The sequence below is a fragment of the Chamaea fasciata genome, unplaced genomic scaffold, assembly GCF_029207755.1.
Source record: "Chamaea fasciata isolate MVZ Bird 193981 ecotype frontalis unplaced genomic scaffold, bChaFas1.0.hap1 SCAF_71, whole genome shotgun sequence".
Lineage (NCBI taxonomy): Eukaryota > Metazoa > Chordata > Aves > Passeriformes > Sylviidae > Chamaea > Chamaea fasciata.
The window spans coordinates 115,333-140,770 of NW_027094156.1; the positions used below are offsets into that span (position 1 = coordinate 115,333).

At 43.8% G+C, this 25,438-nt stretch overlaps 1 long non-coding RNA gene and 1 pseudogene across 1 annotated transcript; one reads left to right on the forward strand and one right to left on the reverse strand.

Annotated features, from left to right (window-relative positions):
* Positions 1 to 4,332: 4,332 nt before the first annotated feature.
* On the reverse strand, positions 4,333 to 12,981 carry LOC136304312 (uncharacterized). The gene is made up of 6 exons (XR_010724467.1): positions 12,939 to 12,981; positions 6,849 to 6,950; positions 5,780 to 5,819; positions 5,246 to 5,377; positions 4,748 to 4,799; positions 4,333 to 4,376 (listed from the first exon to the last, which is right to left on the reverse strand). It is a non-coding gene; the product is annotated as an uncharacterized lncRNA (long non-coding RNA).
* A 182-nt stretch (positions 12,982 to 13,163) lies between these two features.
* On the forward strand, positions 13,164 to 24,766 carry LOC136304311 (inhibitor of nuclear factor kappa-B kinase subunit beta-like; annotated as a pseudogene).
* Positions 24,767 to 25,438: the final 672 nt, after the last annotated feature.

Here is a 25,438-nt window from a genome sequence, read left to right on the forward strand (position 1 = left end):
TCCCGATTTTTAATGGGAATTTTTGGGGTCATTTTTGGGGCATTTTGGGTGAATTTTGGGGGATTTTGGGGCTCTAAAAGTTCCAATTTTTAGTGGGAATTTTGGGGTGAATTTAGGGGATTTTGGGTGGAAGTTTTGGGGTGAATTTAGGGGATTTTGGGACTTTAAAAATTCCAATTTCTGGGTGAATTTTTGGGATTTTTGGGGCTCTAAAAATCGCAATTTTTAGTGGGAATTTTGGGGTTTTTTTGAGGGATTGTAGGTGGGAATTTTGGGGGGAATTTTGGGGATTTTGGGGCTTTAAAAATTCCCACTTTCAGCAGGAAATTTTGGGGTGAATTTTGGGGATTTTTGGGGCTCTAAAAAATCTCAGTTTTAGTGGGAAATTTGGGTGGGATTTTTGGGGTGAATTTAAGGGATTTTGGGGCTTAAAAAATCTTAGTTTTCAGTCGGGATTTTGGGGTCATTTTTTGGGATTTTGGGGCTCTGAAATCTCGATTTTTAGTGGGAATTTTTGGGGTCATTTTTGGGGCATTTTGGGTGAATTGTTGGGGATTTTGGGGCTCTGAAAATCCCAATTTTTAGTGGGAATTTTGGGTTTTAATGGGGGGATTTTGGGTGGGAATTTTGGGGTGAACTTGGGGGATTTTGGGGCTTCTAAAAATCCCATTTTTCAGTCGGAATTTTGGGGTCATTTTTTGGGATTTGGGGGCTCTGAAATCCTGATTTTTAATGGGAATTTTTGGGGTCATTTTGGGGGCATTTTGGGTGACTTTTGGGGGATTTTGGGGCTCTAAATGTTCCAATTTTTAGTGGGGATTTTGGGGTTTTTTGGAGGGATTTGGGGGCTCTGAAAATCCCAATTTTTGAGGGAAATTTTGGGGTGAATTTTGGGGATTTGGGGGCTTTAAAAATCCAAATTTTTAGTGGGAATTTTTGGAGTAAATTTTTGGGATTTTGGGTGGAAATTTTGGGGTGAATTTTGGGGATTTTGAGGCTTCAAAAATTCGAATTTTTGGGTGAATTTTTGGGATTCTTGGGGCTCTAAAAATCCCAATTTTGGGGGGGAATTTTGGGGTAAATTTGAGGGATTTTGAGGCTTAAAAAATTTCAGTTTTCAGTGGAAATTTTGGGGTCATTTTTTGGGATATTGGGTGGAAATTCTGGGGTGAATTTTTGGGATTTTTGGGGCTCTAAAAATCTCAATTTTGGAGGGGGAATTTTGGGGTGATTTTTGGCATTTTGGGTGGAAATTTTGGGGTGAATTTGGGGGATTTTGAGGCTTCTAAAAATCCCATTTTTCAGTCGGGATTTTCGGGTCATTTTCTGGGATTTTGGAGCTCTGAAATCCCGATTTTTAATGGGAATTTTTGGGGTCGTTTTTTGGGCATTATGGGTGAGTTTTGGGGGATTTTGGGGCTCTAAAAGTTCCAATTTTTAGAGGGGATTTTGGGGTTTTTTGGGGGGATTTGGGGTGGGAATTTTTGGGTGAATTTTTAGGGATTTTGGGGCTCTGAAAATCCCAATTTTTGAGGGAATTTTGGGGTAAATTTTGGGGGATTTAGGGGCTTTAAAAATCCAAATTTTTAGTGGGAATTTTGGAGTAAATTTTTGGAATTTTGGGTGGAAATTTTGGGGTGAATTTTGGGGATTTTGGGGCTTTAAAAATTCCAATTTTGGGTGAATTTTTGGGACTTTTGGGGCTCTAAAAATCCCAATTTTTGGGGGGAATTTTGGGGTAAATTTGAGGGATTTTGAGGCTTAAAAAATTTCAGTTTTCAGTGGAAATTTTGGGGTCATTTTTAGGGATTTTGGGTGGAAATTTTGGGGTGAATTTAGGGGATTTTTGGGCTTTAAAAATCTCAGTTTTGGGGGGGAATTTTGGAGTAAATTTTTGGGATTTTGGGTGGAAATTTTGGGGTGAATTTAGGGGATTTTTGGAGTAAATTTTTGGGATTTTGGGTGGAAATTTTGGGGTGAATTTGGGGGATTTTGGGGCTGTAAAAATTCCAAATTTTTGGTGACTTTAGGCGATTTGGGGGCTTTAAAAATTCCAATTTTTTGTGGGAATTTTGGGGTTTTTTGAGGGATTTTAGGTGGGAATTTTGGGGTGAATTTGGGGGATTTGGGGGCTTTAAAAATCTCAGTTTTGGGGGTTGAATTTTTGGGATTTTGGGGCTTTAAAAATTCCCACTTTAAGCAGGAAATTTTGGAGTGAATTCTGGGGATTTTTGGGCTCTAAAAATTTCAATTTTAATGGGAATTTTGGGGGATTTTGGGTGGGAATTTTGGGGTGAATTTGGGGGATTTGGGGGCTTAAAAACATCTCAGTTTTCAGTCGGGATTTTGGGGTCATGTTCTGGGATTTTGGGGCTCTGAAATCCCGATTTTTCGTGGGAATCTTTGGGGTCATTTTTGGGGCATTTTGGGTGAATTTTGGGGGATTTTGGGGCTCTAAAAGTTCCTATTTTTAGTGGGAATTTTGGGGTGATTTTTGGCATTTTGGGGGGAAATTTTGGGGTGAATTTTTAGGGATTTTGGGCTCTAAAAATCCCAATTTTTAGTGGGAATTTTGGGGTGAATTTTTGGGATTTTGGGTGGAAATTTTGGGGTGAATTTAGGGGATTTTGGGGCTTTAAAATTTTGTCCTGGGTTGAAGTATATTCTATCACCATCTTCATGAACTGTTGAAACCAGGTGAGGCAGTGCTCCCTGCCTCCTCCACTCTGGCTTATCTTCTGTTAATGGCCCATCAGCACCTTTGCTACACAGCTCACAGATAACCCCCTCCTGGACTACCTCCTGTTAATGGGCCCATCAGGCCTTATCACATGACTCACCATCCCATTGTGAGATGCTCCGCCCAGAGGGAGGAACCAAGCATTCCAGCCTGGATATAAGCTGAGACTCTGAACACCAGAGGGGCGCTTACCCACTGGATTCCCAGAGGACCCGAGCTACCAGACCTTTCTACAGGATCACTGCTTCAGGAAGACCACCTCATCTGGACTGCTTCCATCACTCCGCTCAGGTTGTATTCTGACTCTGTCAGTGGTCTTTTGTATTATTGCATCTATTTTAGTTTACTTTCTTTCCTTTTTTTTTCCTATTAAATTGTATCTCTGACTTGGAGCCTCTCATTTGTTTTGCTTCCAAACCACTACAAATGGAGAAGAAAAAGCCCATTTTAGTTATTAATACAGTTGTTCACGTTCCATCACAATCAGAAGACAGCATAATTAACTATTAGCATATTATTTGAGAATCAAAGCTTCCAGCCAGAAAAACTGTCTGTCAAGAGATGTCAGTAAGCAGAGGCAGCCATAGTACGGAGACCACACAGTTCCTCGTGCCCACACGTTCCCAGTGCACGATGCAAGTAATCATCAAAAGCACAACTGAGACAGAATACAGTAATAGAAAGTTAACGACTTACACCATTTGCACCATAAGAATGCAGTAAGAGGAGGGAGCTCAGGCAAATAGAGTTACAAAGTAGGTTGAAAAGCAGCTCGTCTTACTAATCAGAACAGCATTGAGCGGTACGATGTGCAGAATTCAGAGACAACGTAAGAAAAATATTATCTAGCAAATAATATATGCCTGTGGTTAAAGATCGAAATTATGACACCCATTCCTGGTTTTGCCAGCTCTCCTGTGAAATTGTGAGGAGGCTCCACTTCTCCATCATTAAAATGGGGATCACAGGAAGTTCTTGTTACTTGGAATGCTAAAGTTTACTTAAACTTTCAAATTCTACGTATAGGATACTGCAGAAGGAGTGTTTTCAGTTTTATTTAAGTCTTGAATTTTAAGCACAGTGGAAATGAATGAAAACACAGTTAAGTTAAACTCTGGTGCTTATTTGTCCCTGGACCTTTTGGATAAAAGTCCCTCTGGACTAAAAATCTGAGGAAAACTAGTAACAGCAGGGAAAGTCAATTGCATTCATAAGTAGAAATGAAAGCTATGTAAGGTGAAGAAACTCGTGTGGCATGCGTCAATGGAACTAGTCCTAGTTATTAGTTACTAGTCGCGGCGAACAGGCGCTTTCTCGCTTCCCAGGCTAGGAGACGCACTTTCCGTGCTGCAGAAGCTTCTCTGCTTTTGGAGAGCTCAGAAACGGCACCTAGCACTGTTCTCAGCCTGCCTGCAGCGTTGAACCACTGACTGCACTTGGCGCAGAGAACAGGCGCTTTCTCGCTTCCCAGGCTAAGAGAAGCACTTTCCGTGCTGCAGAAGCTTCTCTGTTTGTGGAGAGAACCAGTCCACCAGGCCATTGCTATTCCAATTTAAACATTCAGTTCCACTCTCTGCTGTGCTCCAGATACCCCTATATGTTACTCCAGTGTCTTTGTAGCATTTAACTTCAGTATCTGAAAACAAGGTAAGATCTGAAAATCTAAGGACAGCATACCAATTCTTTTCCCTGACAGTTTCCCCAGTCTCTGCTCTGTTCAAACTTGGCTCTCAAATGTCTTGTCTAGTAAGTCAGTGAAAATGCCCTGTCAGGCAGTCTGTAAGTGTATATGAAGGTCTTCAGTTACAAAATTTAGAGTTTTATTAAGAGGCACCTAGAACAACCAAGATGTGCTTAAAAGTTCTTTGTAGTATTAGCTTTAGAATAAAAAAAGACAACTTACTAGAGAGCCTAGCCTACAGCAGGAGCTTCTGGGTATCTCATCCTTGTGTACTGCACAGCTAACCCCAATAGCTGTGTTCACAGCAGTTGATGCGGTATACTCACCTATTTCACACTGCTTCCCTGAGAAACCTTGGTGGCACTGGCAGATGAAGAGCTGTGGGGAATAATGTGCCTGTGAACACTGGCCCCCATTGTAGCATTTATTTCTGGTGCAGGTTGTGAAATAAGCAAAAGCCAGGAAATACTGTTAGATTTCACAGAAGCAAGAAGCTGGAAATGTAGACACACCTTTCATTTTCCTGTCAGTCTCTTTTAGCCTGTTCTGTTTTTCCCTACCCACCTGTTATTGCCATGTGCTTACAGCCTTTTTGTGTAGCGCTTCAATTTTTTTCTCTGTTTCATTCTCTCCACATATTCTGTCAGACTTTCTCAGCTCCATGCCCACTCCCACTTAGTCCCGCCCATGACAGTGTATACTGGTATTTTCTTTTCTATCCTCTTCTATTCCCAGACAAATTTTCTGTGCAGTAACTCTGGCCCTGACAGTGGATGATTTGATGGACAAGCTCTCACCATTTCCTTTTTCTTTGTCATACTTACCTCTGACAGGCGCAGTGTGGCAGTGACTCCGACCACTGTCACACCCACAGTATTCGATTCTGCTCCCTGAAAGCCTCAGCCAGGTCCCCCTGTATTGGTAAATTTCTGCAGATGAATTATCTGTGCAAATGGCTGTAATCGGAGAAAGGAAATCCTCTTTTAGTTCAGGGAAAAGACCTGGCTGAGCAAAAGGACTCCCTTCTATTTCCAGGAGAAAAGGATCTGTGATGGGAGCATTTGTCTAATGGGTTGCCCTTTTTCCTTCTCCGACCACAACGGTCCCATCTCTCTCGCTGCTGTGCTGCCAAATGTACTGTTCCACTATTGACTCGTCTCTCTTTCTTTCAAGAAGAGCAGAGGGAGGGGAAAACTTTGTTGTGGATGGTATTAATGCGCTGGTATTTTGCCTTCTGAATCTCTCATCCACATAACCATGACCAAAAGCTCTCAGGCTCTGTTTCCTCAGCATGATTTGCTTTCCCCTCCCATGTTCATAATGCTCCAGCTAACATGGTTTTAGTTAGCCTGGCTTACCTCTAGATCTGGCTCCTCGTTTGAAACGCATGTGTAAGCCCTGCAAGCAAAGAAGGTTAATTCTGTGAGTAACTGCTCTCTTAAAAAAGATGAGAGAACAAGTACCTTCAAAGAGTCAGTCCTTTTCTTAAGGGCATGTAAATCAGGAAGCTCTGAGGAATTGTCTGCCCTCTTGTCAGACAATACAGTGAAATGTGCCTCCAGTACCTCAGTATGGGTTCCTAAGAATTGTAAATCATTTTGTTCCACAGATTACCAGGTGATTGCTTGTCATCTCAGTGAGGTGAATTTGGGATATGCAGTACTCACATTGTGTGTGAAGTCATTATGTGTTCTTGGGGCGTTGCAAATGCTAACTGAAGCTTGCCAGCTTTCTGCTATTTGAAGGAGGTTCAAGCAAATAATTTCCAAGGTAGGTACAGTCAACAAGCAGTTACTTTTGCTCACTGACATGCAGTTTCCCCATGAGACTTTGTAGCTTGATTATCTTTAAGAGATATGTCTCTTGCAGCCAGTTAAATGAAATATTTTGGATAAAGTTTAATGGAGGAAACCAATTTAGAAAGCTTCTTTGATTAGGCCACAAGAGAAAGAAGATAAGAAGGAGGAAAGGTGGGATAGCAATTTTTTGAGAAAGGGAGTAAACGTTCTGGAATTGTGTAGCATTTACTCAAGCTGTGTGTGGTGTGAGGCTTAAAGTGAGGGGACAAGGGAACCACTGACGTGCAGTTTTAAGTGAGAATAGTGATGAAGATGATGACCATAGAAAACGGAAGGCTGGTTACAATGGAGTTCTAATTAACAGTGAAAGGTGACAGTGAACAGATACACCAAGAATACCCGGAGAAGACTTGTTTACTTGCAAGTCTTGAAATGAAAACGAGCCAGGATAACACATAACACATCCACAATGATAGACCACTTTGTAACATTTTTCTTCCTCTGGTTTGTAGTGAGCTAAGCAGATTCTCATTCTGTCTGATGCAGACAGCTGCAGCCAATGGCAAAGAAATGCTGCTGAAAATACAGGAAGATGGCAAGAGAATTATTTGATGCATTAGCCTCTTACCTGGCACTGGGCAGTCATGATTGCTCCTACCAGCACAAGGAGACATGGGAGCTTGCCTTCCATTCGGAGTGTTTTTCACATCAGCTCTAAATATCAAATTATCTGTAGAGACAAAAAATAGGATGTTGAACAAAGGAAGTTTACAGTGTGAATGCAGTTCAAGGTGTAACTTTAAATGAAAGTTTTAAATGATGAGAATTCTTTTTATACATTTTTTCAACCCATCACTTCTCAGCTGTCTGGTCGAACTGTCCTGGTCTTCCTAGGGAAACTGCCAGGCTGGATCCAGATGTGCTTTTACTTGATAAACTTAGAAACTTGTAAGCTAAAGCACACTCATTTACATCTGGAGGAAACTGAGAGAGTGCTTCCTGGGGAATAATACAGAAGTAAATTCCAAGTACTTTTTCCCTAAATTGTAGGATGCCAAGAGTAGTACCATGTGCACTATTAGAGAGATGGGCTTATCTGATGATGCAGTGTAATGGTGATTTAAATGCGTTAATTGAGATTCTGATTACTGACACCTACGTAAGAGATCTCTTGCAGAGGGTCTGCTGAAGGGTCAGTTTGTGTTAACAGTGGTTTAAGAGGATCTGCATTTCTTGTAGACTGCTACTTTGGGTGAGAGTGAAGATTCTCTCTTGTGTAGAGAATGTGTAGGCAAAATGACTTTGCTTGATGATAGGTGAGGACTTATTTTCAATATTTCTACCGATCCTTCCCAACTAAGCCTTTAGTTTTTACTAGTATCATACGCTTTTGCTAAAAAGGCAGAGTTGTGGCAATGGTCTGGCAGGCTAGCTTTTTTCTGATAGTCTCATTTATTTGTTGCAGCATCTTTCTCTATGTCACTTCTATGCAGTCACAACTATACATTATTCCCTCTAACCTCTTCAGCAGCTTTACACTTCAAAGCCCTCTTCAATCCACCAAGAAGAGTTTCTGCTTTCTCCAAATCGATTTACATCGTCTGACTCGTCTATCAGTACTCTTGGGAGAGAACCTTCATTGATCCCTAGTGGAAGATTGTAAGGTGTCATGTAGATGTGGTGGACCCTGCCTGCTTTGAACAAGTCCTGCACCACAAGTCCATTTTCTCTCTTCCTTTTAAAATATAATACCTCCCATACAAACCAAGAGCTGGGAGCAAGATAAAGTAGCAGGCACAAGATACAGGCAAGAAGATAGATTTTAATTTCCAGTCTCTAGGATTGCCCTGAAGTTCCAAATACTTGAAATAATATTCAGGCAGCGTTGCCCACACTATCACCTTTTTATCATCTATGTTATATGCAGAAAGCTAACTCAATTATTTGAAAAAACTACTACTTCCGGAAATCATGAGCTCAGACTCTGTTTATATAAAGCCAAAGAAGGCAGCTGGATAACAGCTGGTGAAACTGGAGTATGATAGATGAGTCATAAATTTGGATTCAGGGCTAATATGGAGAAAGACTCTGGGTTTTTAGTAGTTTTGTCATTGGGGCTTTTTTGTTTGTCTGTTTGTTTGTTTGTTTGTTTTAAAATTTGTTCAAAGCAAAAGGTATAAATAGTCCAGTTTCTGAAGCAGAACCAGAAGTACAGCAGGATAATTAAGGATGTGATTTCTCATCATTAGGCTGCAAAAAGAAGGGACTTAAGTTGCAAGTCAGACTGAAAAGATTCACAAGAACATCTTCCGAGAACCTTAATTACTCCATGCTTTATCTTTAGGTCACATCTTGACAATAAAATCCTTAAAATTCGGAGCATCTCTCAGTGACTTGTATTGGTCCATAGATTTCACAGTACACTTTTTATATACTTTCAAGTCATTTTTCACCTCTTAGGAAACACTGCATAGTGAGCCTTTTTAAAAAAAAGTGGTACAAGCAATTCCCAAATAGACATTAACTTCAATTGCATCTGAACTAAATCAGCAGCGTTCCCAAAGCCGAAGTGAATGATCTGAACCGCTGTCCAGTCGGTTGGTTTCTGCTGTAACCCTGTGTTATAGTATCCTTACTCCCCGCAGCTGTGGCTCATTATTACAGCTAGGCAGGCCTGTGTTCTGAATCCCACAGTGGCAATATTATAACTTGCTAATTGTTGGTATCACTGGTGATCTTTGTTGTTATCTGTAGAGAAGGCTTGAAGTTCTTAAAACTGTTAGAAACAAGATTCCGGTAGCTAAGACGCTTTCAAAGAAAGCTTTGTTCAGTGAAACTACTTAGATCTGAGTTGAGCTGCCTGCTTAGAATTTCTTCCTGGGAAGCTCGGTAAAGAACTGTTGAGATCTTATTTCTGAGGTATCTGCTAAGATGCCCCCAAAACAAGGCAACACCAGTGATTTTTTTTTTTTTTTCCCCTGGCCTAACTGATATCTTGGAAGAAATCTTAGCTACGTGAAACCAGCAGGAAACTGCAGACCATTTTCAGGGGGTAGTTGAATGTCTTTTTATTTTTTCTTTGCCTGGAAGACTGACATGAGGAGTCTCTATTTTAAAAGCGCCTGCATGGCTTAATCAAGTTTATCTCATATATTCATCTGTACAAGTAGATTCTAGCCTTACACAGCATGTGTTTATACTGCAAATGCTGTAGATAGTCTCTCTAAAGTTGTTTTGCATCAGATGCCACACCCTGTCTTCCATGGATTTCTGTTGCCCCTCTTCAGGCTATCTTAGCTTATAATGCTGCAGCCTTTCCCCCATCTCTCCCCAGCTCCCTGTGGGATACCTGTCCATCCACTGATGGCTGCTGTCCCACTATGCATGGAAAACTGGTAACAGATGTTACCCTATGTTTCTTTTCAGTTTTGGGAAGGTACAACTTAAGCCAGTCAATTGGAATGTCTTGAATGATAAGCCTCGTCAAATTGGAATTTTATGTCTGTTTGAAAAGTGTATTTACAAAGCTCCAAGTAGAAACCTGCAAGCAATGCGCATCTGGCAGGGCTCTCATAAACATGTGCACCTTCTGATCTCAGTCTGTACTTCCTTTACGTCAAAAATACTAGACAATAAGTCAAAGACCTAGATGCGATGTTCTGCCATTTTGATTCTACACTTTCAAGTACATTAGGACATAACAGTGTGCGATTCCCTACATTTGTCTCTTTTGGCTGAAGCATCATCAACGGGAACGCTTAAAATCCCACATATTAACCTTATTATTACTAACAGCCTTTCTAAGCAGTAATGATGTGTGCATTATCTTACTAATGTGAAGTAAGACCTAAAACAAGAGCTGTAACTTATGAAGTGTGAACAGAAAGTTCTTAATCATAGAATTATTTAGGTTGGAAAAGACCTTTATGAGCATTGAGTCCAACTTAAAACTAACATTGCCAAATCCACCAGACCATGTCCCTAAGTGTGACATCTATAGATGCAGATATTAAAAGTAGCTCTCCTTCCTCCCAATGACACAATGCATCCATTCCAACATACATTGTTTCTGAATCTATAGCACTAATAGCTTTCTTGATGATGATCAGCTATCTTGACTTAGTTGAAGCAACTGACTGCCTTCTGGATAAAGTGTTTCTGCATCCCCTTTCTGAACTGAGCAGATGAATAGCACAATTGAACTATTTCTCCTTAAAAATATAACAAACAGACCTCTGTTTTGGGGGGAAAGAGCTAAAAACCCAAAAGGAAACAAAAGCAAGATGCTGTAGTCTTTTAGGACATTGGATGAAATGAGTATTTCAAAGTCTTTGTTTTTGGAGTCATTCTCGGTATTTCCTGTGGGTTTGGCCACATTTAAGGAGAAGCATATTTAGGGAGAACTGAAGATGACCCATCCTCCTCCTCCTCCGTGTCCCTCCATTATCATGCTTTGGAACCTGGAGTGAAAGGCATAGTCTGATCTCCTGGGAAGATCAGATAAATTCTCCTTTTGCAGCTAGTTCTCTGTGTCTCCTTACCTTACCATCAAGATATTGGTCCACAACTCTCCCTTTAAGTTCTTCTGCTAATGTCCTTTGTGCGGGGGACTCCTCCTTGCTTAACTGGTCAGAGCCCGAGGCTGTCAGCCCTTTCCCTGGAAAGCTTCAGCTTTCCTGAAACTACTGAAAGTTAGCAGCTTTACCCACACTATGAATCTCTTCAAAAACTGGAAGGCAATAGTTCAGTTAGTTAACTGTCATGGTGCTTCAGTGGGATTTATTAAATAATAGTATTTAATAGTACTTAATGACAATGCCGTTTATGTTGAAAACAGGAAATGCCAGTTTTGAAACAGGTGCAGAGTCGTGCCTACTTTTTTGCTTCTTCTCTTCTGTATTCTCTTGATGATTTGCTTTCCAGACCAGGCTGGGTTTGTGTTTCCTGCGTCTCTGCTCTGATCTCTGTCCTACTTGTAGCGCCACTCGAGGGGGTGGAGACTCCCTGGGCCGTGGGGCGTGCTGTCCACATCCCACCCCTTCCCGAGCATCTAGGGGATGGTCCAGGCAGGCGGCTGGCTGGGGGGGAGCCTGTGAGGGACGGGAGGAAAGCTCCTTGCTGGCATGCTGCTGGATTTTATGACCAGTTTGTTTTGTTTTCTCTCTTTTCCAGTCAGAGAGCAGATTCAGCCTTCGTAACAACTTTTTTTCCCCACTGAATACCTTACTGTTCAATGACAGAATAGTACTTATCTCTTACAGTGAACTGTCCTGTCCCATTATGCTTCTGGGTGTGTGAGTGAATGAATGCACAGCTGTATTATTTTCTAATATAATCAGAAGTCTGCAGTATGTAGACTTAGTAGTAATAACGAGAAACTCCTGTTTCATGCACGAGTGTAGTGTGCTGTACTCCTAATTAAGATGTTTGGCAGAGAGGCCCTGACCCGCATGTAGAGCAAAGCATGCCCTGCACAGAGCCATGGGAGAAGAAACAGTCAGGGGAGCTTGCAAGTTAAATGAACAAAACTTCTAATGAACTTTAGATATAAATAAGGAACAGCATGTTGAGGACCAGAGCTAAATGTTCACTGATGCTACTCATCCTAGAAAACTGAGATCTACTCACTGGGGTGTGGTCACGAGGTATTCAGTTATCAAAGTGTGGCAGACAAATGCGATGATTAGTTTTAGAGCTGATCTTAGGGCACTGTTATGAAAACAGTCAGTGGTGCAATTGTTACAGCGATGAATGTGTCCTACCTACTTGGGACTGAGTCACTAGCAATCAGGCTCCTGACAGAATTTAGTGTAAGGCATAAGAACTAGTATGTGAGTGACTTCATTTTCAGGAAGCAGCTGTCTGGAGTCCTCCTTTGGAAAGCACGGCACTGGTTATTTTGCATAATGGTAAAGATGAAACACTGCGTACTCTATATGTTTAGCTCTTCTCTGCACGGAGATCTATGTCAAGATTATCAAATGTATTTCCCCAAGAGTCATGGTGCTGGTGATAACATTACTGCCATAAATCTGATTTAAGTGTAGCTGCATTTAACCATTTCCAGAAAGGACTTCCAGTTGCTGAGATTAAACACTGCTGAGTGAACAGGGGCTAATTTATTTTATTTTTAAAGATAACAGCCTAGATTAAAGATGCTAACAAACTAATGGCCTTGGGGGAAGATTTCAAAAATTATTTTTCTGACTTTTCACAGCTTAAGGACAACCATAATTGTCTACGGAGTGCAGTGCCATTTGTAGGGCTTAACATATTTTAGGAAAACCGGCAATAAAAGTGTCTGCTCTCTCAAGCACCACCTACTGGCTTTTCTCTAAGCTGATCCTCGGGATAATTTCAGCAGGACTGTTTAATGTCAGTGACGAAGTGTGACATCATGACATCCCACAGCCGCCCCATGTCACCCAGACGGGACCCTCTGTGCTCGGTGGCTTTGGCAGGTCCAGTGCAGGTGACTGGATTTGCGGTAGGTCTTGGAGTGTATTTTCCATCCCCGTACCGTTGTGCGTCTTTGCAGTGGCATTAAAGCACCTCACGCCAAGCCAGGCCAGGAGGAAGAACTATCCGAACCCGGTGTAATGCCCAGAAGAGCGCTTTGGTTCGGGCGGTGCGGCGGGAAACGCAAATGGCGCATCCCGGATTGGCAAGTTTGGCAGATGCTGTGGGAAGAAGACGGCAACTCTGCAATTTTACTTACGCAGCCCACGAGCTGTACTCTCCTGTCATTCCGAGCCCATGACTTCACGCGGTATGGCGGCCACGAAGATGGCGGCTCCTGCACTCCTCGCCGGGGCGGCCCCTTTAAGGGCGGGCGGGCGGGCGGGCAGTCGCGCCGGAGCCGGAAGCGCAGGTCCCGCGGAGCGGAGCCGGGCCCGCCGTGAGTCGCCCGCCCGCGCTGCGGGCGCTGACCTGCGGGCCCTGGGAGATGCGGGAGCGCCTCGGCACCGGCGGCTTCGGCAACGTCATCCGTTGGCACAACAAGGCAGGAGGCGGCCGGGCCCGCGGCGCCCCGACTCGGGACCCGCGCTTAGCCCAGCCCTTGCCGCGTCCGCAGGAAACCGGCGAGCAGGCGGCCATCGAGCAGTGCCGGCAGGAGCTGAGCCCGCGCAGCCGCGAGCGCTGGGCGCTGGAAATACAGATCATGAAGAGGTGAGGCGGGGAGGCGGCGGCGCCGGGCCGAGCCCGGTGCCCGCTTGCGGCCGGGCCGGGCGGAGGGCTCGCTGCGCCGTGTGGCGGCAGTGCCCCGGGACGCTTGGCCAAGACGGCCCTGGAGCGCGGATCTGACGGGTGCGCTGAGGGAAATGGGGGGGAGAGGCTTTCGGCCGCCGGCCGCCGAGGATTTCTCTTCCGGGAGGTGCCCAGTCGGCTGCGGCGGCAAGTGCGTGGCAGTTCACGCCTAAGAAAGCTTCGCCTTCTGCTGCGTGAGACTCTTGGGTCTCACACTGCCGTCTTCGGCTCGTCTGCCGTGCCCTCAGCGCTACAACAACGCTGCTACCTAGAGCCGCCGCTTTGCCTGACTTAACGTCTGTGCTGTGGCAGTCCCTTGGGGTGTTGGATTAACATTTTCGGCTGCAGCAGTCTCATTGCAGTTTGGGTCTTTTCTGGACGGTAGCAACAGACTCCCTTGTGTGATAAATAAGAATGGTGATTAAGTTATAAGTTGTTGGTTATAGAGTTGTAATGTTTTGTTAAATTTAGTTCAAGAGTTATAATGCTGTTTGGCGGTTTTGTCCACTCTGTATCCCCTACCCAAAAATCCCACTTAGCCTTTCCATCAAGTCAAGCTGTTGCTGCTCCCTGGCATCACTGCTCCCTGGCATCACTGCTCCCTGGCATCACCACTCTCCATTTCTGCTGCTGCTTTGCCTGCCTGCACCCAGCCTGTCCCATCGGCTTGTGCCCTGCTTGCTCCACTTCCTGTCGGATCCTCTTCCTACTTCCTGCTGACAGCCGGCCTGTCACTCAGGCTGCTGCTGCCACCCTTACGGTAATTAGAAGAGCCCAGCTGCATGGTGGGACCATATCAACACCAAGAACCCCTAGCCAAAACGAGCCAGCTCAAAGTTTCAATCTACCAAAGACAGCACTGGACTTAGCATACACAAGAGTATTTATGCCGAGGGTTTTCATAAGTTTTTGTATCTTGCCATAACTTACAAAGTACTTAAAGAGCAAGACACCCCTGGACTCCATGAGCCAAGAGAGTTCTTTGGAACCCCCGCGAGGCGAGAACTCCCACTCTGCAGCACCAGCAGCAAAGTGGATTGCACCTCCTCCTCAGCGGTGTGGACGAAAGGGAGCAGCAGCAGCGTAGGCCACCCCTCGAGACCCTGTTTATTAAAAAAGGCATTTAAAGGAGGAAACTGTGTCTCCTGCCCATTTATAACACTTGCACTCCTGTGCAGGGCTCATTGCTGTACCTTCTAGACAGATCTGTAATGCATACATGTTGAAGAAACACACTGTCTTCCATATGAAGTGCCAGGAGTTAAAATGAGTCCGTGAGAGATGGAAACCTTTAGAATTCACTAACTCAATTTCTCAAAGCATTTGTGACCATGTTGGGCTTTGCGTGGTGACCACGAGCACATGAAAGTGTATAGCAGTTTCAGAACATCATGTATACTTGCCTAATTTTTGTTCTACAGACTGAACCATCCCAATGTGGTGGCTGCCCGCGATGTCCCTGAAGGGATGCAGAAGCTCGCACCAAATGACTTGCCATTGTTGGCCATGGAGTACTGCCAAGGTGGAGACCTCCGCAAGGTGGGGTCCCTAGGATGGTAACCTAGGAATGGATCACCTTCTGATCTGATCCTAGGTTTTCTACTGAAGTTTTCCCTTCAAACCGTTGCTTTCATACCCTGATGTTTCCTATTTCTAGTCATGGCATCAACAAGTGTTGGTGGCTTTGTCCTTGGTATTATGTTCAGCTCTTAAAGACTTAAGTGCTTTGTATTTTTTTAGGTGCAAGTGACACTGTGAGGAGTTTGCACACAGAGAATGAGGGCAAGTGTAGGGGACGTGCAACAGTATTTGAGTATGGCCAAGACCATTGTGGGGTAGGTGCATCTGTAGGCTGTACCCTTCCTGAAAGTGATGAACTCTTGTCTGTCATAGGAAGAGATAACACATGGTAGTTCTAATCCTAAGGCTTTTCTGACCTTTGCTATAATCTGCCCATAGCTAAAACACAGACCTTAGGCCTCAGATTAGAGTTGATAGTGTCAGGCCAAGAGGGATGGAACAAATAGGAGGATGAAAACAGGATGACAGTGACTTCTTTCATCTTCTTTCCCATGCAATTAAACCAAGGCACAAAGCTGTAATTGCTGCTACCGCAGGTCACAGTCCATAGAGTTTTGTGCTTCTGGAGAATTTAATTGCTGTTGCTGAAACTTCTTGCATCCCTGAGAATTTGTGGAACTCTGGAGTTCACTCGGGATAGAGAAGGGAAAGATTACATTCTGTGTTCCTTACTTGCAGTACCTGAACCAGCTGGAGAATTGCTGTGGCTTGTGGGAAGAAGCTATTCTTATCTTGTTATCTGACATTGGTAAGTGGTGGCAGTACCTTCAGTTGTCTGAACTATGGAAACCCTTTTAGTCCTGAATCCACTCTCCGGATATACAGTAGTGACCTTAGTGACTTCATTTCAGACTGACCTTTTATGATCTTGATCATCTCCCAAAAGTGTTGGGAGTCTGGGGAGGTTCTTGCCTACTGGAAGCTAGCCAGCATTACTACAGTTTACAGGAAGGATGTGAGGGAACATCCAGAGAGAGAACTCAATTTGTGTCCAGAGTTCTATGGTGCTGACTTTACCCCTGACACTCAGCGTTTCGTTGTATGTTTGATTGTACAAGGTCTGATGTGAAAGCCATGCTTATTACTAGATAGAATAGATGAATCCTTACTGAGCTCATGCTAGGTACTGTTACTTAGCTCTAACAACTGGCTTTTTCTGTCTCAGCTTCTGCTCTCAAATACCTTCATGAGAACAGGGTCATCCATAGAGACTTGAAGCCAGAGAACATTGTGCTGCAGCAAGGAGAGCAAAGGGTAAGCAGGAAGCAGTCGTCTCTACCTGCACAGACAAGTAAACTTACAAGGAACCTGCATGTGCTTCATGCAGTTACATGGTCCCTCTGCAAGAGCACTCAGCCCAGGATAACACCTGTCTCAGGTCACTGTCACATAGTATTCTGTGTGCAGCTGAGGTGAGACGTTGTATTAGACGTCTGTTAACACCTGACATTTTGACTTTCAACTATTAAGGAAAGAAGCAGACTGTACTGATTGACCAAAGATCGGAAGGAGCTAGAGGCGTAACTGCTAAGTGTGCTCCAACACCTTCAAATTTATTGTGGTTTTAGAAATCTACAGTAGCCTCCCATTTCTGCTTCTATCTCTTCACTGGCACCTTTCCTGCATAGCTTTGAAGAGCCAGACCTTTTCTTTCTGCTGTATGATGTGCTTTTAACAGGACTTCAGTCTGGCATTCTTATTCTCTGTTGTGTGTTTCAGTTAATACACAAAATCATTGACCTTGGTTATGCTAAGGAGTTGGATCAGGGGAGCCTGTGCACATCCTTTGTTGGGACTCTGCAGTACTTGGTAAGAAAGGAATTCAGCTAGAAGAGCAGCTACTGCTTTCTAGAGGGATAGAATTAACTGTTACCAAGCTTTGGGCTGGGATTAGGTACTTGCACGGTATGGGGTGCGTTTGTGGTGCTGAAGCTAGCAAAGGTGACTGCTTTTTTGCTGACACTGGGTTTTGCTGAGACTGGGTTTTGTGCTACCTGCATCTGTTATAAATAAGCAGGAGTGCCAGTAACCTATGCTACTCACTCCAGGAGGGTCTTAAAGCCCGTGAGAGGCAGCGTTCAGTAATGTCTTTAATTATTTGTACAAATGTTAATGAGATGTTAAGGGACGGAGAAAGCTAAGAGCTTTCTGGCCAAAGCCATCTGGCTTTGTCTCATGCGTGTAAACTGTATCAGGCTCCAGAGCTGCTGGAACAGCAGAAGTATAGGGTGACAGTGGATTCCTGGAGCTTTGGCACGCTTGCCTTTGAGTGCATTACAGGCTTCCGACCATTCCTACCCAACTGGCAGCCAGTGCAATGGTGAGTGAACCGTGGCTGGGTGGTAAGTGGGCATGATGTGACTTTCCTGTTTACAGGAAGCAGAAGTGTGGTCCCTTGATTCTGAGGATAATATCCCTATGTTTCTTGCCCTTTTGGAAAGTGACCCCTTTCACAGGGGCTTGACTCACCTGAGCAAGTTCAGCATTCCTGAGACTTGCTCTATGGGATAAGGGCTGACTCCCGCAGGGCAGGTAACAGAAACCAAAGTGGCATCTGTATTATATGTCAAGAGTAGCTTTCAAGAGCCTACTAGCATGCAGGCTGGGAAAGGCGGGCAATTTTTTCACCATTGTACTCGCTTACATTAGGCATACAAAAGTGCGTCAGAAGAGTGAGCTGGATATTGTTGTTTCAGAAGACTTATCCGGAGAAGTCAAGTTTTCTAGCAGTTTGCCCTGCCCCAACAATCTAAACAGGTGAGTACTAGAAATTGCTGTGCTGAGATAAACTGATTCTTCTGCAAAAGGACCAAGTTTGTGTTATATGCCTTACTGTGTTAATCTGTGAATACATTGAGTGCGTGACACAGGCAGTACTACTGTCGCTTGTCAAATTTGTGTAGTCTTGGTTTCTGCCTTCTAAACGCTGCGTTTGTGATGGGGAGAGGTGGAGTGCTGGAGGGAGAAGGAGGGGGGCAGTTTTGTCAGTCCTCCCACACAGAACAGGCCGTATCGTTACTGCAAATGCACTTTTACCTTTTCTGATCTCCTGGTTTTTGTTGCTCAGTGTTTTGTCTGGGAGGCTGGAGAAATGGCCGCAACTCATGTTAATGTGGCACCCACGTCAGAGAGGTACAGATCCTACCTATGGACCCAATGGGTGTTTCAAAGCATTGGATGACATTTTGAACTTGAAGGTAAGCAATATGTCTGTATTAGCCTAAAAAGTTTTCCAGAGAGCAGTTTCCTGAGCCTCTGAATCCTAGACTTAGGAGGAAGAGTGAGGCAGAAACTCATAGAACTGTCTCCTGACCGTTAGTGACAGGTGCTTTCCTCTTGCTTCTTTGAGGACAAATACTCCCTGAGCTTGTTGGGAGTAGTGAAGAGCTTCTGTGCATGCTTGGTTCCATATTCTGAGAGAGGATTCTACAGGTATTTAACTGCCATGTTTAACTGCCATATTTAACTCTCTTCCACTTGATGGAGGACAAGAACTTTGCCATAATGTTAGGAAGTAGCTGTAAAGTGACTTCTTGATTCTGCCAAGTGCTTTGAAGAGTTTCTTGGTGGTCATTTTTTCGGTCCCTCAATCTCTGCTCTAAGATGACCAATGTATCTTCAGCCTTTCTCATGCCATGCTACTCTTCTGGTAGGTGCTTCACGTTTTGAACATGGTTATGGGAACTGTGCACACCTACCCTGTGACAGAGGAAGAGACTCTGCAGAGTGTGAAGGCCAGGATTCAGTCAGATACAGGAATTCCAGAACAGGACCAGGAACTACTGCAGGAAGCAGGACTTGAATTGTTTTCTCAGAAGTTGGTCACTAAACATACAGCTGATGGCAAAGTGAGTCTCGGTATTTCCTTTCTTGAGTTTGAGTGAATCAGAAGTCACTGCACTCGCTTTGGGATCACAGCACTCCCTGCTGTTGTGGCATGCTTTTGTCATGGTAACCTCACAGACCTAACAGCCACTGTAGCGTAGGCAGCCTGTTGCCTTTGGTGCTCTGTGTTTGGTTGAGGAGGACTCTTCTGTTTGTGGTGTTGCCAAGGCTTGCTCTTCCCAAGAAAACCTGGTTGGGTCTTTTGTCTTGTGCAGGGGAATGATACTGCAGCAGCAGACACAGACCTTCTCTTCCTCTTTGATAACAAGAAAGTTTCCTGAGGCTCAGGTGGCCTTGCGTCCTCATCCAGAAAGTGTTGGCTGCATCCGTAAGGACTCCTCTGGCATGAATATGAAGGGCGGGCCGGGGTCAGTGTTGAGAGGGGTGTCTGTGTTTTGTGGTCTGTATCATGCACAAAGAGTAGAGGGAGCTTTTGCGTATTGGGACTGAAGAAGCAGGAAAATGGACTGTCATTCATTCAGTTTATCAGAATAACTAAAAAAGGGAGGGGTTTGATTTTGACATGCTAGGGGAGCTGCACAGGGGTTATCCAGCTCTAGGCTTTGCAGGCAGTAACATGCCCCTCAAAGGAGCAATGTTTTGGTCTGTTTTGTGATAACACAGTATTTCTGCTTCATGCTGATATGTCCATTTCCCTTTCTCCCACCTCCTCTGTTTTCAGTTCAGGATCCAAAGAAGAATCTCCACTTTTTCCAGTTGCGGAAAGTGTGGGGTCAGATCTTGGCACACGATCCAGATGCTGAAAGAGGACTGTAATCGGCTTCAGCAGGGGCAGCGAGCAGCCATGTACGGTGGCCGTTTCTCCACAATACTTATCTCTGTCTTTGTGTGCTGGTGGAAGGGAAGACAGAAATGGGACCCTGTTGGAATGGGGAAGCCCGTGATTGGAGCTGTATGCAATTCATGAAAAGTGGAGAGTTAGCCCTTTGGCACAACTGCATTTGTCCTCACCGCTGTCTCAAGTATCTGTTTTGGATGTAAATGAAAGCCTGGTGGATTTCTACTTTCAGAGGCTAATAGGAACTTCTTGTCCTTGCAGGATGAATCTGTTGCGTTACAATAGTACCCTCTGGAAGATGAAGAATTCTATGGCCTCCCTTTCTCAGCAGCTGGAAGCAAAGCTGGACTTCTTTAAAACAAGCATCCAAATTGACCTGGAAAAGTATAAAGAGCAGATTGAGTTTGGAGTTAGTGAGTATAGCATCTGGCAAACGGGTCTTTTCATGACTCTTCTCCTCACAAAAACACCTGCCTCCTTCTCTGTGAACCTGAGAAAGCCAGTCACTCTTCTTTGATTCCTCTAGCTTCTGGGAAGCTGCTGTTTGCCTGGAAAGAGATGGAGCAAGCTGTGGAACTTTGTGGGCGGGTATGTTTTTAAATCTAACTGCTAATCATAAAGAGGTTTGTTTTTTGTTATCTCTCCCCTCCTCCCCCTTTAGCTTCATTGTCCCTGCCTTAAATAGAAACCCCTTGTATCTGCACTGATGTCAGATTTCACATTGCCTTGGTTTGTGTGGCACAATTTTTGTCCATTATTAGTACTACATGAAGCTCATTCTGTTGTAAGGCTTAGGGGGAAATGGGAGATCTTGGCGAAGCCCCAGAAACATCTTGGAATTTCCTTGAATTGAAACGACTCGTTTGTCTTTGGCCAAGGCTGCTGTTTGCATCTTGTTGGTTTGTTTAGAAATAAGAATGAGAAAGGAAGAACCAGTGTGAGTGTGAGTGGTAGTGTCTCTAGGTATGAGACTGTTGTGTTGCTTATGTTCTACCCTGCTTTCAGGAAGATGATGTGGAGCAGGTAGTGAAGAGGATGATGGCCCTGCAGACAGACATCGTGGACCTGCAGAGAAGCCCGCTAGGTCGTAAACAAGGAGGAACACTGGAGGATTTGTGAGTTGAACTACCTTGAGCTTCAGATGCAGGAGTGTTTCTGGCTAAGCTTACTCACTAGAGGACAGTGAAAGGGCTGTTTCTTCCACCCAAATTGTGGGGGACTGGGAGCACTTTAACACTAAAGATGTTTTTTGACTCATCTGTCATTGTTCTGAAATGGCAGACAGGTATAGAAAAGATTTGAGTTCTCAAACTATTTGTTCCATGCTTTGGTTCTTTGGAAATCCTTTTCTTTCCTGCTTTTTTTCTTCTAGAGAAGAACAAGCCAGAGAGCTGTACCGAAGACTCAGAGAGAAGCCAAGAGGTAAAAGATGCTTTAGCTCAAGGTCAGCTTGCTTTGTGTGTAACTTTGGAGATGTAGTAAGGATTATTGAGAAAACTATCTGACTTCTAGGCCTGCCCAGACACTAGCAGCACATGGGCTCTCCTGGATTGCCTTTTCTCGAGAGGGAAGTCAGGGAGTCAGTTTCACACTAGGCCAGCCTTCCTTTCTTGGTGCTTTGTGAGCTGTTCTCGAAACTCCTCTGGAGCTCTTCTCAGAGCAGGCTGTTGCCACAAGCAACAACCAACCTTTCTGGGTAGAAAGGATGAAAGACACAACTGTTCCTTTGATCCAGTCCCAACTCTCCTTTTCAAGTTCTTTAAATTTTGAAGAAGGTGGCTAAAATTCAGTGTAATTCATCCCACTCAAACTCGCATATCCTGAACTTTGGCTGTTTCAGGATTAAAGCAGTAGTGGAAATGAGCCGCTAAGAATCTTCTCACTCTGTCCTATAAATCGACCTTTCTGTGTAATATTGGCTCTCATTCCAGATCAGAGGAGAGGCGGTGACAGCCAGGAAATAGTACGACTGCTTCTACAGGCAATCCAGACCTTTGAAAAAGAAGTTTGAGTCATTTATGCTCAGCTCAGGTGAGCTTTGTACATTTTATTCAGAGTTGAGAGAAGGTATTTTCTCTTCCAGCAAGAGAAGGTTTAAAACTCATTGCATACGGCTCTTGAGATCTTGCAGTGTTAACAGAAAATAATTAACTTCAGAACTGTTCTCCTACTGCAGTGGCCCATGTGTGATCTGATTAGTTTTTATTTTTTTAATAGTAAAACTGTAGTTTGCAAACAGAAGGCATTGGAATTGTTCCCCAGAGTGGAGAAAGTGATGAATCTGATGAGTGAAGATGAGGAAACAGTTGTTAGGCTTCAGGAGAAACGACAGAAAGAACTGTGGAACTTGCTGAAAATTGCTTGTGTAAGTAAAATAAGAACTCCCCTTTAACCTGAGAATATGGTTTGTAGCACAGGCTACTGAAACAATAGTAAATTGAGTGTTTCCTATGGTTCTTTTCTTTATTTTGAATCAGTATGAAAGCCAAGTTCCAGGTTGTCTCATATTCCCGGCTGCTGAAAACTAGTGGGAACAATTGCACTCTGAATATTCTGTGTTTTCTTCAGAGTAAAGTGCGTGGTCCTGTTACTGGCAGTCCAGAGAGCATGAACACATCCCGTCTTGGTAGCTCAGGTCAACTGCTGCTGCAAGTCCCTTCTGGAACATTCAGTGTATCAGAATCTGTAAGAAAAAGGTGAGGCAAAGTCTGGAGTTCTTCGGCTGCTAATGCCACCTCTACAAAGCTAGGCTTCCTGCTTTGTGAAATAATGGCACACAGGGTTTCTCATATTTTACACTTTGTGTTCAGCTTGCATTGTCAGCAGCCTTAGTTTACTTGGTAGTTAAGACTTGCTGGGGCTTTCAGATCTTCCATATGAAAACTGGGTATCATGTATGGCTTCACTTCCCCCAGCCTCAGTAACAAAAGTGGTTTTTTGGTTTTCTTCCTTTAATCTGAGATGGTTGGGCTCACTTGGAAGTACACTGCCAGCAAGAACTGTTGAAGTATTGTCATGTAAGGTCACAGTAGCTGAGCTGTGTCATTGAGACTGCTGCATGCGTAGTTCCGGCTTGCTTAAATGAACTGGGTTACCACTTGGAATGAAAGACCTTGGTTTGTTTATTTGCCTGTTGCCCCATCCTTAAGTTTATAGGCTTCTCAGCTTTTCCTCTAGCAACAGTGGTTCCACCTAATAAGAGCCCAATTCCATCTTGGAATACATTTCCTTTCCCCCATTTGGTAAATCGGGGGCTGCCACCAACTTTTCAAGTTGCAGTATGAATTACAAGCCTATGACCTGACTAACTTCAGTGTTCTGCAGCGTATCTGCCAGAAGTATTTCTTAATGATAGAGGCAGCATCTCTTTAAACTGCCACAGAAATTAATAGTGTAATAATTGCCCCTTTCAGTGAGGAGCTGCTGCTGGAATCTCGGGAACTTTGTAGCCAACTAGAAAATGTGATGCGTGACACAATGAAGGATCAAGAGCAGAGTTTCCTGGTAATGTATTCACTCTTCTGTAAATGGACTAAGGAAGTGCCTGGCTTCGAAGTTCTGAATGCGCAACTTTGCCACCACTAACACAGCTAAATGAAATCTGCATTTTACTCGTGGACAAGGGGGAGAGTAGGAGATGCACAGAGATAGGAAGCACCGGTTCCCTCATAATCTGCCGCCTGACTTACTCTGCTTGCCAAAACTGGGAGCCACATGCTGGGAACTTGCTGCGCTAAACAGTAAGGGATGGGGCAAAGCACTTGGCTGTTGTACAAAACTACTGCAAAACTGCACACAAATTTGGGATGAGCGGGTGTCAGGGATCCTTAATTTAACAATGCAGAATATTGAAGAGAGAGTAAAATACTGGAGAGTGCAAGTAGGTTGTTTCCTTGACAGCAGTCACGTGGCTCATCATGAAATTGACCAACTTGTTCCCAGTAAATTTTTTATAACTCTTAACACACTTTACCTTTATTTTAGAAAAAGCCCAACTGTAGCCTGGTGTTGAATTTCATTTATTCTTTCGGCTCTAGACTGGAGCTGGCTGCAGCTTCAGGTAGAAGAAACAAACAATCCAGAACAAACCCAGATGTAGAATCACTCTGGTTGCCTCTGAAGCCATGCTGCTTTGGGAAGCCAACTGTGAAAAGCTGCTGCCTCTGAGAAGGGAATATCAGCTGCCTTCTACTGTCACCAACTGCTTATGTGATACATATGGCTTAGCTTTTAGTATCCACTTCTCAGACACTTTCACAAAGATACATTAGGGAATGCCTGTTCTAACTGCTTGGAGAATGTTCTTAATTGTGCCTTAAGACAGCAGATCTCTGTCCTGATACGTCTTCCCTTAGGCATCGCCTGGGGCTGTTTTGCTGCATTTTAGGCTTTCTAATGAACAATGGACAAGGTATACCCAGTCACTGGTAGTTGTCACCTTCCTAATGAACTGTGAACTTAATTGCTTAACTTTGCTGATTTGCACTTTTTTTCTTTAAGTGTAATGGTTGTACTTACCTAATACTTGTTTCCTGTCTGGGAACAAAATTATCTAAAACATGTAAACTTTTGGTTTGCTCTTTTTGATGCGCTCAATAACACTATAATGGAAAAAGCTGCTTTCACTGTGCAGGTCTCTAAAACGTGAGAGGTGTAAGAATGTTAGCCTAGAAACCAAAGAAGGAAATCTTCAGTGTACAGGTATCGTGTAACAAAGCATTTGCAGATTATCTATTAACCATGCTTAAAGTTGCATGAAAAGATGAAAAAAAGACCAAAAACCCCAGCTGGATGGAACCTTGGTGAGAGTCAACACACACCAACCTTGTGTTCTGACTGTGACCAATTTATTTCATTCTGTTCTAACCCCAAATTTCCACTACAACACAGAGACCTCCTTTTATAAAAGGCTGTGAAGTATAGGACATGCAAAATGCAATACAATAATGGGGAGAGGTTGGATTTTCTTTTGGTTTTTTTGGAACAGATTTAAAATACAGGAAACTGAAATGTGGCACAAACATCACAACTTCCATGCATGCCTTCAAGTGTCTTCCTTTGTTGTGCTGGCACACTCTGGACTTCAGCATTGGGTTAAAGTCATTCTTGGGCAGAGTAGAAAGTTCACACTTCTTCAAATTTCCGAGTAATATTAAGGCTGAAATGCACCGGGTACACTTTTCCTTCATCTTCCAGAGCACCACCAGTTGTTTTACTTAAAGCTGTGTTAGGCTTCCAGCTCAAATCCCAGCCCAATTTTGTGACCTCCAGCACTGAAATTCTTGCCATCAATCAAGCCCGAGAGGGTCAGCTTTACACCTACAAAAGCAAGTCACGAGAACCATCATGCACTGACATCCCAGTACAGTGCTCTTCCTCAGGTCCTTGACCTCACTAATGTGGCTTAGTTGCCACAGGAACTTGCATCCATAGACATCCTTTAGTTCTCTGAGTCTGCGTAGACTTCTAGCTCCTTTGTTCATCTAGTCTGTTCTTAAGATGACAGTGAATTAAACCATAGTGTAGTACTTAACACCATTTGCTGCTACCAGTGAGAACTGCGTACCAGATCGAAGGGCATGAGTGTAACCAATTCCAGTGAGGCTGGCATTGTTCACTTTAGCCTATAGGAAAAAAAAATCACAGTATTTATAAACTGTGTAAGTATTCATACAGAAGTATCCCAGTCCCCTGAGAAGGTGGCC